The following is a 12215-nucleotide window of genomic DNA, read 5'->3' as shown; positions in this document are numbered from 1 at the left end:
GGAAATTTTTCCTTATCAGTTGTTTTCATCTTGTTTTTGCAAGGAAAAAGGGTGTGGTCCTCCTATTATTGGTCTAACGGGCTGTTGGATATCTTTAGTGGAAAGATAACAGAATTCTAGTAAGGAATGGATATAACAAATTTGCTATTAAGGGAAAAATAAGGGTTGGGATTTTCTATTCTACTGTAGATTGTTTCATCGTTTCATCTTCCATCATGAATGCACATCATCCTGCATTCAGGCATTCCACACAAAGAGAAGGAAGTAACTGACCGTTGTAATTATTACTGTAGAATGATGTACCTTTTAATTAAAAATCTCCTAAATTATTCCACTTAGTTACAGACATACAACATATAATGACCAGTGAAGAAAACTTTTTTTTTTTTACCATGTTGGTTCCCGACTTCCATTTTATTATTCCTTCCTATTCATGTTCTTATACATTTCACATTAATAGTAACTATTAATGCAAAGCTACAAGGAAAACGTAGAGCAATGACTGAAAAAAGCTGAAGAGACAGTGGAAGGTACTGCTTTGTAAATATTTCATTATCCCCTACCTCATGAAAGCCTTACAATTTTAAGCCATGATTTCTTGTTACTGCTGGTTTTGATGAGTTTCCACATTACATTGTAGAAGTTCAAGAGTAATTTTCTCAACTGGCTTAATCAGACATACTTGTAAATTCGATGTTGCTTCCTCCCAGAAAATCCTAGTTTAGGAGCAGATTTAACTGGAATAAAATTAAATTCTTACTTTGTCATGTATTGGAGGAAAAAAAGACAAACATTTGTTTTAATATGGGGAGGCATTAGTGTACTGTGGAAATAGCAGGAATAATGGCTTCATGCACCCTTAAACATAAGTCTTTGATTTTTATATATTCAAATCAAGGTAGTCTGCATCAAAACACTTTTGTCCATGTTTAAAAAGATAAATATCTAAAACATATCTTCCTGTGTGTGCCATAGATATGGCAGTGCTAAGAGTAAGGCTTGAGGAATTAAATATTGTATGCATTTGCTTTTTTTTACCTTTTTGTCCCCTTTCAGTAAATTCATAGTTTGTTTCCTTACGTAGTTGTCTTTCAGATGGAAAGCTTCTAATTAACATTCCTAGAAATAAACTATAAGGATGAGCAGCCTACCATTTTTGTTCTTTTGGTTTGTGCTATTATAGACTGCTGAATTTGTTTGCAGCCCTGCAAAACTTAAATATGGAAACCAATCTGCAATTTTAAAAAAAAATAAAGGAACAGATAGCTGCTGGCTTCTTATTTGAAGAGGAAAAATAATTTGTACATAGCATGTCGTTTACAGCAGTAGCAACACTGAACCTTGGTCTGTTGTATTTGTCCTAAGCTTATGGAACAGCATGACATTATAAATTACAGTATCTGAAAGCATCGTGTATCTAACCCTGAAATATATTTTGTAGCAAGTAATGTTTAAAGGGTATTATCAGCGTTAAGTGTGTAAGAATTGTGCCAAGAGTTGTGCCTTTGTTTGCAGGTTGTATTAGATCTATTGCAAGGCTAATTTAGATGAATTTATTCCAAATCAGGAGCTCAGCCATGCCACTAAAACTCTCAAATACTTTGTCAAGCAGAAGAAAAATGTGTCAAGTGATTAAAGGCTTATTTTCCTTGTAGGAAATAATAATTAGAAGATAACAGTTAATTGCTTAATACATTAAAAAGGTCGCTTTTCATTCACTAAGTGCTGATGTTAAGTAATTTGGGGTCCTTCTGTACCTTCTTATTGAGCTTGTGGCATTGCTCGTTAAATCTGATTTCTTTTTTAAGTATTAACAGATGTTATACATCATCCTTGAGCACTGACAGTAAATTAATCTTTTCTCCACCCTTGTGTTACGGTTCCCATTAGACAACTTCTCACAGACCAGATTTTAAAATTAATATCACTTGCACTCGAGTTTCTGGCAGCCTGTGCCAAACTGCCTTTGAAAAGGTTACCCTCTGGGTCTGTAATGGTTGGCTAATAACTGTTACTGTGAATATTCACCATATCACCAAAAATACTTCCCAGGCCTCCTAAACAAATGGACTGAAAACACCCTTTTTCTCTGTTTGTAGCCATTTTGATTTGAGTTCTCTTACACTATATGTATTTTGTTTGTTCTCATTGGGAACCATATCCAAGTGTTTCCTTTGAAGAAACATGATGTAGCTCCCTTGCTACTCATAGCTCTCAGGTATATGGGATGTTACACTCAGATAGGAAGTGCCCCTTTTTAAATTCCTTTTCTGGTAATTCTGTTTCATTCCTATTGCCACAGTAATATTTTCTTTTGATGTGAATTTACATGATTTCTAGTTCCTCCCGTAACTGTAAATTCTTAGAAGTGTCATAGTACCACAGTTGGCATAACTGTTGTGGTCACAGAAACTGAGTGTGTATGCTTCCAGATCACCTAATTAAACAAAAATTAATATCTTTCAAATGTTTGCATGTAGATGTGGAGTTCAGGGATGAAAATGGAGTGACACCTGAAACAGGTAGAAGCTAGAGAGATGCAGACTCGCACCAAGTCAAAAGTTCAAGGTAAAAAATAAGGGGGGAGGACATCACAGACTACTCTGTTGTCGCATTTCTGTTGTCATTTATTAGTTGAACTAGAAAATGTGGCAGTGATCAAGAAAAACATAATGCAGGTAGTAGCATAGTCTCAGAAGACTTGTTTGTGAGTGAAGTGAATCTGGTAAATTAATACTGTTAAATTTGATCATGTTATTTTGGCAAATTCAAAACTGTTCATTATGCCTACACTAAGATGCAAGAACAATCCCTGTTGCTAGAGATCAGAGCTTCCCCCAACTCTTTTTTTTTAAAATGAACTCAACATCTGAAGCTTGACGGAATTTGGCTGAACACCTAAATAAGGAAACTAAGCTTATGCCTTCTAGAGCTGTTTTGTGGTCACCAGTGGTAGTTGGTCTAACTTGGTAGACCAAGGTTCAGTCATGATATTCTGTTTTGGTTCAGAGGGGTGGATTTTGCCCTAAGTTGACAAGCAAAGGAGGAGATGGCTGTAGCTTTTTAGCGTAAATGAAACCTAAATCTTCTGAGAGCTGTCTGGATACAGTTTGAATATCAACCAGTATCATCAAGGTAAGGGAAATCCTGGCAGTACTTCTGGGTGGTTAATCCTAAATTTTTCATTTGTAAAATTTGTCTGTGTTTCACCCCATTGAATGAATGTCAGGATGGTCATGCAGATTGAATTGCAATGTGGCCAGGTTTGGTGCATAGACCAAAGAGGTTTTAAGGCAGCTAGGTAGCATTTCTTTTATGTCATTATGAAAATAGTAAATGCCATCACTGTAGCAAAGCCACTTCATTTCTAATGTTTGTTGATGGAATATTTAATAGTCTACGCAGCCAGGGAAAAGAAGCACATAACACACTCAGAAGTGTGTGTCTCTTATTGTTTGGCAGCTTTCTGTGAAGGCTATTCTACCAAGCAAGCAAAGTCAGATGAATGATTTTGACCTAGTAAAAGCAGATCATTGGTAGCTCATGAATTCCTAGAATCGGAAGAACTGCTAAACATAACCCTGTGAGAACAGGAAGCCAAGAGTTACAAAGCTTCAAATCTAAACTTTTGTAAATTAACATGTATTTAGCTCCATACTCCCTAAAGTATTGAGAATTTGACTTTCATACGCTGCCCAGAGAGACAGTCTAGGGGACCAATGCTGCAGGATTAATACGAGCAAATAAAAGTAACCTGCTTTATACAACTTCTTTATACAACTTCTGGTACCCAGAATCCACATGGTTCCTGAACAATAAACAGTATTATCAATAAAAAATATTTTTAGCTTAAATAACAAAGTGGCAAATATATAAATAGCACAACAGCAATAGGTGATAGTGGTTTTGAGCAGATAAGGCAAGTTGGATAAGAAAGCCATTTCTTAAATGGGAACATCTAGAAGAGATGAGAGTTGTAACATCATTTCTTGAGAGAATTCGTAATGACCATGAGAGTGATCCTGAATACTTTCAGGTGCAGGTGTCTGAGATACTGCATATAGGAAGGGAAATGAAGGATTCAACATTCACTTGGTCATGAGGGGATCCAACCTCACGAAATTCTGAAAAATTGTCCTTTATGTAGAAATATTTGGCTGCAACAGTACTCTTACAAGGTGTTACAAGTACTCTCTCTTGAGTCAAAGTTGGTTGTAAGGAAAGGGTTTTTTTTCAGAATTACAAGCAAATCACCAAGTTGATTTTGATTCACCCATGTGTTTCAGTTTATGTGCCATATCATGGATCCAATGCTAAATTGTACCAGGAGTAAAAATATAATAAAGCAAGTGGCTTGAAGTGGTATATTACAGTACTAAAAAATATTCATCAAAACTGAAGCTTTTTCTGGAAATACAATTGGAAAATATTTAGACTGCACTTTGCTCTGTATGCTCAAGTAGTGGGTGCCAGTAAAAATGTAGGCAAACAGGAGATTGCCTTATTTGTGACAATAGGAGCAGGAACAGATGTGTTTAACAGTTTTTGGTTAACTTAAAGGAGGCTTATTATGAAACTAAAAAAAAAAAAAATGGGGTACAGGATTCTAAATAAAACAAATGAGTCATAACTGGACTTGCCAGTTCTGTCTGGACCCAAATGTAGCCTCTGAATAGTACAGTGTCTGCAGAGTACTCAGGGTCAAGGACCTACAGAGTGCTACCTGCAAGCAGAGATCTTGGAGAGGGTTCCTTTGTCTTTATGGGACTTTGACAGAGCAATGGCTGTGGTGTGCTGCCCAGAGCCTGCTTACCTTGACTGGGGATTCAGGGAGCCCCCAGGACTCTGGCTGTGACGTTCTTCTCCTGAACTCAAGCAGCGGCTCCAGCTTCTTTGTTTGGCCCTTTTTAATAGTCAGATGCTTTGCAGGCATCCTGAAGCCTGCACCACCCTGGCCAAAAGTGCCTAATAAATCTAGCTGCGTGAAAGAAAAGATTTCCATTTGAAAAGGGAAATAAAGGGAAATAAAAATTTCCATTAGAAGGGAAATATCAGAAATCATTACAACTGATCAAAGCCTGAAGGGCCAACCTTACAGTTCTGGAATGATAAACTAAACCCTGATGAGAGGTCAAACCGGTCTGAGTCAAGCCTGTAACTCACAGAAGAAGCTTACACACACACTGTTATAGTGATGCAGTTTTGACTTTGTGCTTGGCACTCAGACCCCCAGTTCTCCATTGTACTGATGCATCTGGCTGCTACTGAAAATAGAGCATGGAGGAGAGAAGATGGATTTGAAGTTCTGTTTCGAAAAGCAGTTGGACTTGCCTTGCCTTGGGTCCTTCCCTTGTTCCCACTCTGTCAGCAGACCTAATTGCATGTCCCAGTGACAAGACCCTGGGAGCCTTAGCCACTTCTAGCAGTGTCAGTGCCCACTCCCTGGTCCTTTTCATGGGGTGGCTACAAAGGCAGTAGATTAAAATCTAGGCTTAGAAAGAAATGGTAACTCTTACACTCAAATTCCCAGGTTTTTGCTGGGAAATTTGCTTCCTATATATAGGTACCAGTTAGGAGATGGTTGGAGCCAGTTTGTTGCACGGAGTAGCAAGGTAAATATAAAGCATGGATCAGAACTTGTTTTAGGAGATACGTAGCTGTTAAGGATGATGTCCAGCCAGAGCCAGGCTTTATCAGCTCACCAGAAACCCTGTTGGGCTGTCCAGGACCAGCCACTCTGGCAAGTGTCTTCATCAGCATGCTTTTGTTAATGAGCAGCAGCTTTGAGATCGGGCCTATTGTGTTGAAATCATTTTGTGCTAATGGAATCAGAGTACCAACAGCTTCAAAGGTGTTGAACATCATCAACTCAGCACATGATGATGTGAGGCCTTCCCTTCTAATTACGCAGCACTGTGGTTTCTTTAGCAGCATCTGACAAGGAATTTTTGAATGTCCTTTGGAAATCTTAGTAAATTATATTACTTCAATTTCTCATCTGCTTACCCACCAGCTCCTTCAGAAAGCTCAGGGAGATCTGTGAGCTGTGGCTTCCTATTATGATTGTCACAATGGCTTCTACTCAGCTCCCAGTGGGCTTGTGTTCAGTGATTCTATTTTTATTTCTAATTCAATACCAGTTTGCCTGATGTGGTGGATTTACTGTGCTGTATTTTATTACGCACTATATGGAAACCTATTAAATACAGTATCGTATCTTGGTACCTTTTGTTCTTGTAGTATTAGGACAATTTTGTAAGATTTTACACTTAGGGTAATTCGGCTGTTATATATGTTCAGATTTAATTCAGAACACTTATTTGTGTCAGGTGAGCTCTGATGAATTGTTACTCTTCATTTTGTTGATTTGTTCTCCAGTCTCTTCTGCTGGCACTTCAGTTTTAGGCAGGTTCCCCCAAGTATCATCATCCTTTTCCTTCTATTTTTTTAAAACCCTTAATAGTTTGTTTTGTATTTTTAATTCCATGATGGGAACATCTTGAGGTTTCTCTAGCAAGTACAGATGAAGAAGAATAACTTAATTTTCTTCTGTGCTTTTATCTTTTCTGAGTGCTATTTTTATACCTCATTCATCTTCTGGCTTTGCAGACTGCTTGGCAGTTTTCCTGCTCTTGGTGTGTCTGAAAAATAATTTATTATTAGCTTTTATGCCTCTTGTGATTTGTTTCTCAAACTTCCTTGGCCTGCTTTTCAGTGCTTTTTACACTTAACCTGTCAGAGTTTTTGTTCCTTTCTATTTTCCTTACCTGGCACAACGTCAGCTTCTTGAATTTTGCTCTGAAACAGTGGACAAAATGGGGACTTGACTGCTTTATCAGGCTCGAGCAGTGGAGTCTGTTAGCCGTGCAAGCACCTCTGTAGGGAGAAGAGTCCATTTCCACCAAGTTTTGGTATGGCTGCTTGGGGTTCTGGGCCCCAGCAGCATCAGTATGGAGTGGGGCTGCCCAGAACAGCCAGGCTGCTTCTGCAGGAGGAAACGCCAGTCCTGCTGAGCTCCTTTTGCTGTGGCAACCAGCACAAGTCAAAGCACAGGACAGCAGATAAAGGAAAGAAACAGCCTGCGCAGTAAGCTGCATCCTTTGCAAGGCATTTGTAAGCACTGCAGCGCATGCTCGGCAGAACTAACAAATGATAGGAACGTCCCTGCTCAGCAGGATTCCTCGCAGCAATGGCACCTATAGCTGTATGAATTGCTTTTGGACAGGAGTCCTCATTGCTGCAGAGTAGCAAATAATGAGCCTGAAAATAATTAAGTGACACTTAGAGGTTTTATCACCCAGTCCCGTAGCCAATTTATTTCCAAATGGTATGATTAACTTATGAAGCCCCATTGTAACAGGTAACTTATGAAATGGTGTAATCCTTGCTATGGGAATAGGTAAATCAAGTGTAGTAAAGTGTAAGGGTTTCAAAACGAAATTGAAAGACAATTTCTAACAATGGGGTACAAAATTGTATGATTTTTTTTTTTAAAAAAAAAAGCTGTTTTACTATACATCTCACCTAGAAGACCACTCACTCCAAAACTAAATCCAAAATTATTAAAGAGAATTTTAAACTGTCTTCTGTGTATAGGAAAACAATTAAGTATAAAATAAGTGAAAATTAGCCTCTCCTCATAAAGAAACTTCCTGCCAGTTCTGTATTTGTCTAAAACAGTAATGGATGAGTATATCTCATGAAACTATTAGATAAGGAAAAGATCCAAAAATGTAGGCATCCTTGCTGATTTTTTTCTTGGAAAAAGAAACCAGAAGTTTTTGCTTATATTCATCCATAAGAATGAAGCATGTTTAAAAGGGGCATGTTTTCCACTACTTGGAAAGAGAGAAGCTCTGGAAGAGAGCTATGATGTCAAATGTTTTTCTACTCTGGCTTCATCAGCAGGGTTCTGGCAGGTGCCCTTACCAAAATAGTGCACATACTTGCGAACGTTCAAACACCTCCTTTGGGAGATGGCATTTCTACAGACTTGTTTGGGTTTGCTCTGAACCTGAAGAGTCTTAATGGAAAATGCAGTGCATGCTTGATGCTACAGAGGGTAACATTTTGCTCTGGATAAAAAAGAATTGCTTAAGCAGACTAAAAGAAAAAATAAAAAAGGAGAAAGGATCCTCAACTAAATCTGAGGGAAACAAAATACGTACATTTCATGTGATGGAAATAATGCAGCTGGGAGAGGAGGGAGCAGAGGTGAACTGATCCTTTACCAGCACACGTGCCCCAGTAGGCGGGGAATGCTTCCAGGGTATGGAAGCAGGTAGCGGAATGCTTCCACTGCTGTCTCAAGTCTGCTGCTCTAACGTGCACCCTGATGCTGTGGTGAACAGACAGACCCAGTATGTACAGCGTGGTGCACAAGTTAGTAAAGAACCTGAGAAACCACAAAAAATGGTGCAGTCTTCAGACACTAAAATATAAAACAAGTTCGTCCTGTATTTCTAAGGGAGGTTTTAGTACATATTTCGAATCGTCTGGTCATAGTTGGAGACCGGTGGCTTGTGTATTGCAGACACTTGAAAAGACTGAAAGTTGGCTTGCTCAGATAGGGAAATAAACTTTAGAATTGGTCCAGAGGTATTAACAGTTTTATGTCCTTGTTTATGGGAGGTCATTCTAGGCTGAAACTGGTCATAAAGGATTAATGCTTCCAAAGGGGGCTGGTGAACATCTTGTCACAAGATTAAAGAGCATTGTGTTCAAGCATGCTGTCTAGAATGTTTGACAAAAATGCAGAGGAGAAAAGATTACAACGTAGATTTTTGGCATGCCAATCTTATAAAATAAATAATAAACTGAAATGTCTGTCTAGTTTCGGGCAAAATGTGAGCTGCAGTTGCCAGAGCTATGCTTAAGCATGAGATTTAAAAGTGAAAAGGTAGCCATGTCCTGATGCCTGGGACGTAGGCCTGGGCATTGTACTCTCAGATACCAACAGCTGAAGGGGAAGCTGTCAGTTCTTAAGGAGATACTTTGTCCTTAGGTACAGGATGATTTTCTATACGCTTTTAACAGAAATACAGTTTTAAAAGCATAAATGAAGGTCAGTCAAATATATATATTAAAAATCAGCAAGAAAAAGAATGAATGTTGTATGCTGTTGCAAATGACAATATTTTGGGACCTGCTGAGGGTTGTCTCATGCACTAAAATTGCTGTGAAAGACCCTGTATTTTTCCTGGGACAGTTACCAAAAGCTTTGATTGCTTTTTTTTTTTTTCTTTCCTAGTGAAAGAGGCTTGCTTAGAAAAAATTACAGCTAAACAGATGATCATGAACGTCAAACTTGATCTCACTAAAGGTAATACACCTGAAATAGTTTTGTCTTGTAGATGATGCAGTTCGTTGGTCATTGTTTTAAGCTGTTTGGGTTTTGGCATGCAGCTGCTAGACCCTACTATTCCTCGTTTCATGGGATGATTAAAATGTTCTTAAAGTAATGAACTTCAGTCAGGTATCAGTCCATGTTTAGCATTGCTGCATTTCAGAATGGAGCCAGAAATGCCTGGGTTTTCCATTGATTACTTTTTATCTTAAAGTAAATGCTCTATTAGCAACCAGTATTGGAGTGACCACAGACCTGTAGTTATATAGAGAAAAACAAAAACCATGACATGGTGCTCAGAGAACATTTGGTGCAAACATTAAAATGGCACTCTGCTTTTTGTCCCTGGGGAGCAGTGACAGAAGCAGCAGCAGTACTACATCATACACTGTTGTCAACCCAAAAGAATGCATGCTTCAGACAGACAGATGATATCCCCATGCAAAAGGGAAGGAAGGGATACCGTATTGGCTCATTTTTCTGTGGATAACTCACACAGGTGGTAGCTTTACCATACTGAGACAACTGAACCCAAAGAGATAGCAGCACAACAGCAGCTTTTATGTTTTCTCCTTCCTAAAGACAGTAGCGTAACCAGCAGATCAGCAATACATGACAAGACATCTTAAAGACTCTACACTGCCAGTAGGTTTTAGTTAGCACCAGTGATGTTTTCAAAGTTATGCATTATGTTAATTTTCATTGTTAATTATTATTGTGTTATGTTTGGCTAGGAAAGGAAAATATGTTGGGAAATGTGCTTTTGAGCTTCTGGCCGGAGCCATCTGGAACAGGTTATTGAGCTGCTTGTGTTATGAGATAGCATTTAGAAGTCAGCCACTGAGTGAAGCCGACCTCAGCTGATAGCGTAAGGTTAGTCTGTCTGTGGCAAAGGAGAGGGAACCCTCCCCAAACACCAAGAGTTTGCAGTTGGCATTCTGTGCTAGGAGCTGGAAGAAACAAGCCCAAATCCTTCAGACAGAACCCAGGTTTGAGACCAAGTTTCACATGTGCTTAGTGCTATTCAGATGGCAGCAGGGTGAGAGTTGTTGCCTGTTGTGTATTATATTGACACATGACAATATCAAAAGCTTGCTTATTTGGCAGTCTCCAGGAGCACTTTGATCAATCTCCAGAGTCAGACTCAGCCCAGCCTGTGAATCTCATTGGTGCTTGGGTGCAGTCAAAATGCAATCAATTCTGCAAATGCCCAGCAGTTGTGCTTTAAGTGTTTTACCAGTTTTTGTGATAGAAAATTTGGTCCCATGAGGTTTGGTAGAGCAAAATGGATGTTTTAAGCATCTAAAGTTTGGACATAGGCCTTTAAAGTGTCAGTTACAGACTTTTTTTTCTTTTTTTGAATTTACTGAATTCAGGTCTGCATGACTGTGTAAAAGATGTCTATGACTTGTCACTTTCAATGACTTTGGGCTTGCACATTTATCACCGTACACATCTGTGTAACTTGACTCTGCTCTCACAGTTTGACAGTGTCCTTGGGAATGTTCAGAGAGGGTGAACTTGAAAAAAATGCAAGATCTAAGGAGGGTGTTTGGCATATATAGTTCTGCAGGAGTAAATATAATACCAGAACTTAAAAAGAAGATGAAGTGTTGTAAAAGTTAGTAGATGACAACTTATATTTGTGAAGCAGACTTTTTGATCAGGAATGCTGTGTGTAATTAACTCTCCCTGAGTCCCCTGGCCTAAATACAGCTTTTGCCCTTGCATTCAGAAGCTGTTAGATTACATTTTCTGTTGCTTAGGGTCACAGTTTACCAAGTGTTCTGCATTATCTACAGGAGCATGGTGCAATTCATACATTTTGTGGAGGGTAGAGTCAAGGTTATGCTACATAGCTTGTGTGTCCTTTATGTTTATATATTACAGTTTTCAAAATCCAAGTCTTAAACATAATTAGAGCTATAGTTTCAACCTTAGCTATGCACAAAGCAAGCTTTCAAGACCATATTCAGTTACTTACCAGAACCCCATTTTGTACTGTGAACACCTCCTCATGAAGACAAAGAAAAAGTCAGGGTAATCTAAATAAATTAGTGGATTTTAGAACATGAGGAAGCAGTTGACCACTGAAGTGAAGGGGCTGCTCCAAATGGTGAAGATGTCAGTAGATGGTGTTGAAAGATATATTGAATAGTCCATCCATTTATGGGGAGATGGAAGAGGTTGTGTACCACAAATGTCTCCCTTTCTGCAACTTTTCATATCAAAGGGAGAAGTGAGAAGGGTGTGGCTACACCTCATTATTTTGTGGCTGATCATAGTTACAGAAAGGTACTGCAAGAATTTCACTTAGCCATAATATTAAATCCTTTTATTTAGGAAAAAATATACAAATAAAACCCACCACACTGTGAACTAGCCCAAGTTGTGGTTTCATATGCTTTTTATACTCTCAGTTTTATCCACTCCAGCTGTCTGATGGAGACAGGAAAAAGCAAAACATTCTTAAGGGAGCCGCTTAGGTGATCAACTCCGGATTCACCTCCTCTTCCAGTTGACTTGAAGAATCAGAAATCTTCAGTCTGAAGCACATCTTTGGGAGCAGGTCTGTGCAGCAGCCATACAGGGATTCTGGCATGCATACTATGATTTTGCCATGTAAGGTGAGAAAAATTCAGTGGATCAGGAAGTGAAGCATCAGTAAGTGTAAGAAAGAAGACCTTCATCCAGAAGTATGGATCCTCAGAACATCTGCTTTGCTGTAGAGCTGTTTCTAATAGTTTCAGTACATCTTCATACACATAAAATACAGAAAGTGTTGCTACTTTTAGGCTTGCTAACTATCCAGATCACCGAGTGTGTTGAGCAACACTAGACCTAAGATGGAACAATGGCATGACTAACA

Source organism: Anser brachyrhynchus, assembly GCF_964034855.1.
Source record: "Anser brachyrhynchus genome assembly, chromosome: 5".
Lineage (NCBI taxonomy): Eukaryota > Metazoa > Chordata > Aves > Anseriformes > Anatidae > Anser > Anser brachyrhynchus.
This window is presented reverse-complemented; position numbering follows the sequence as displayed.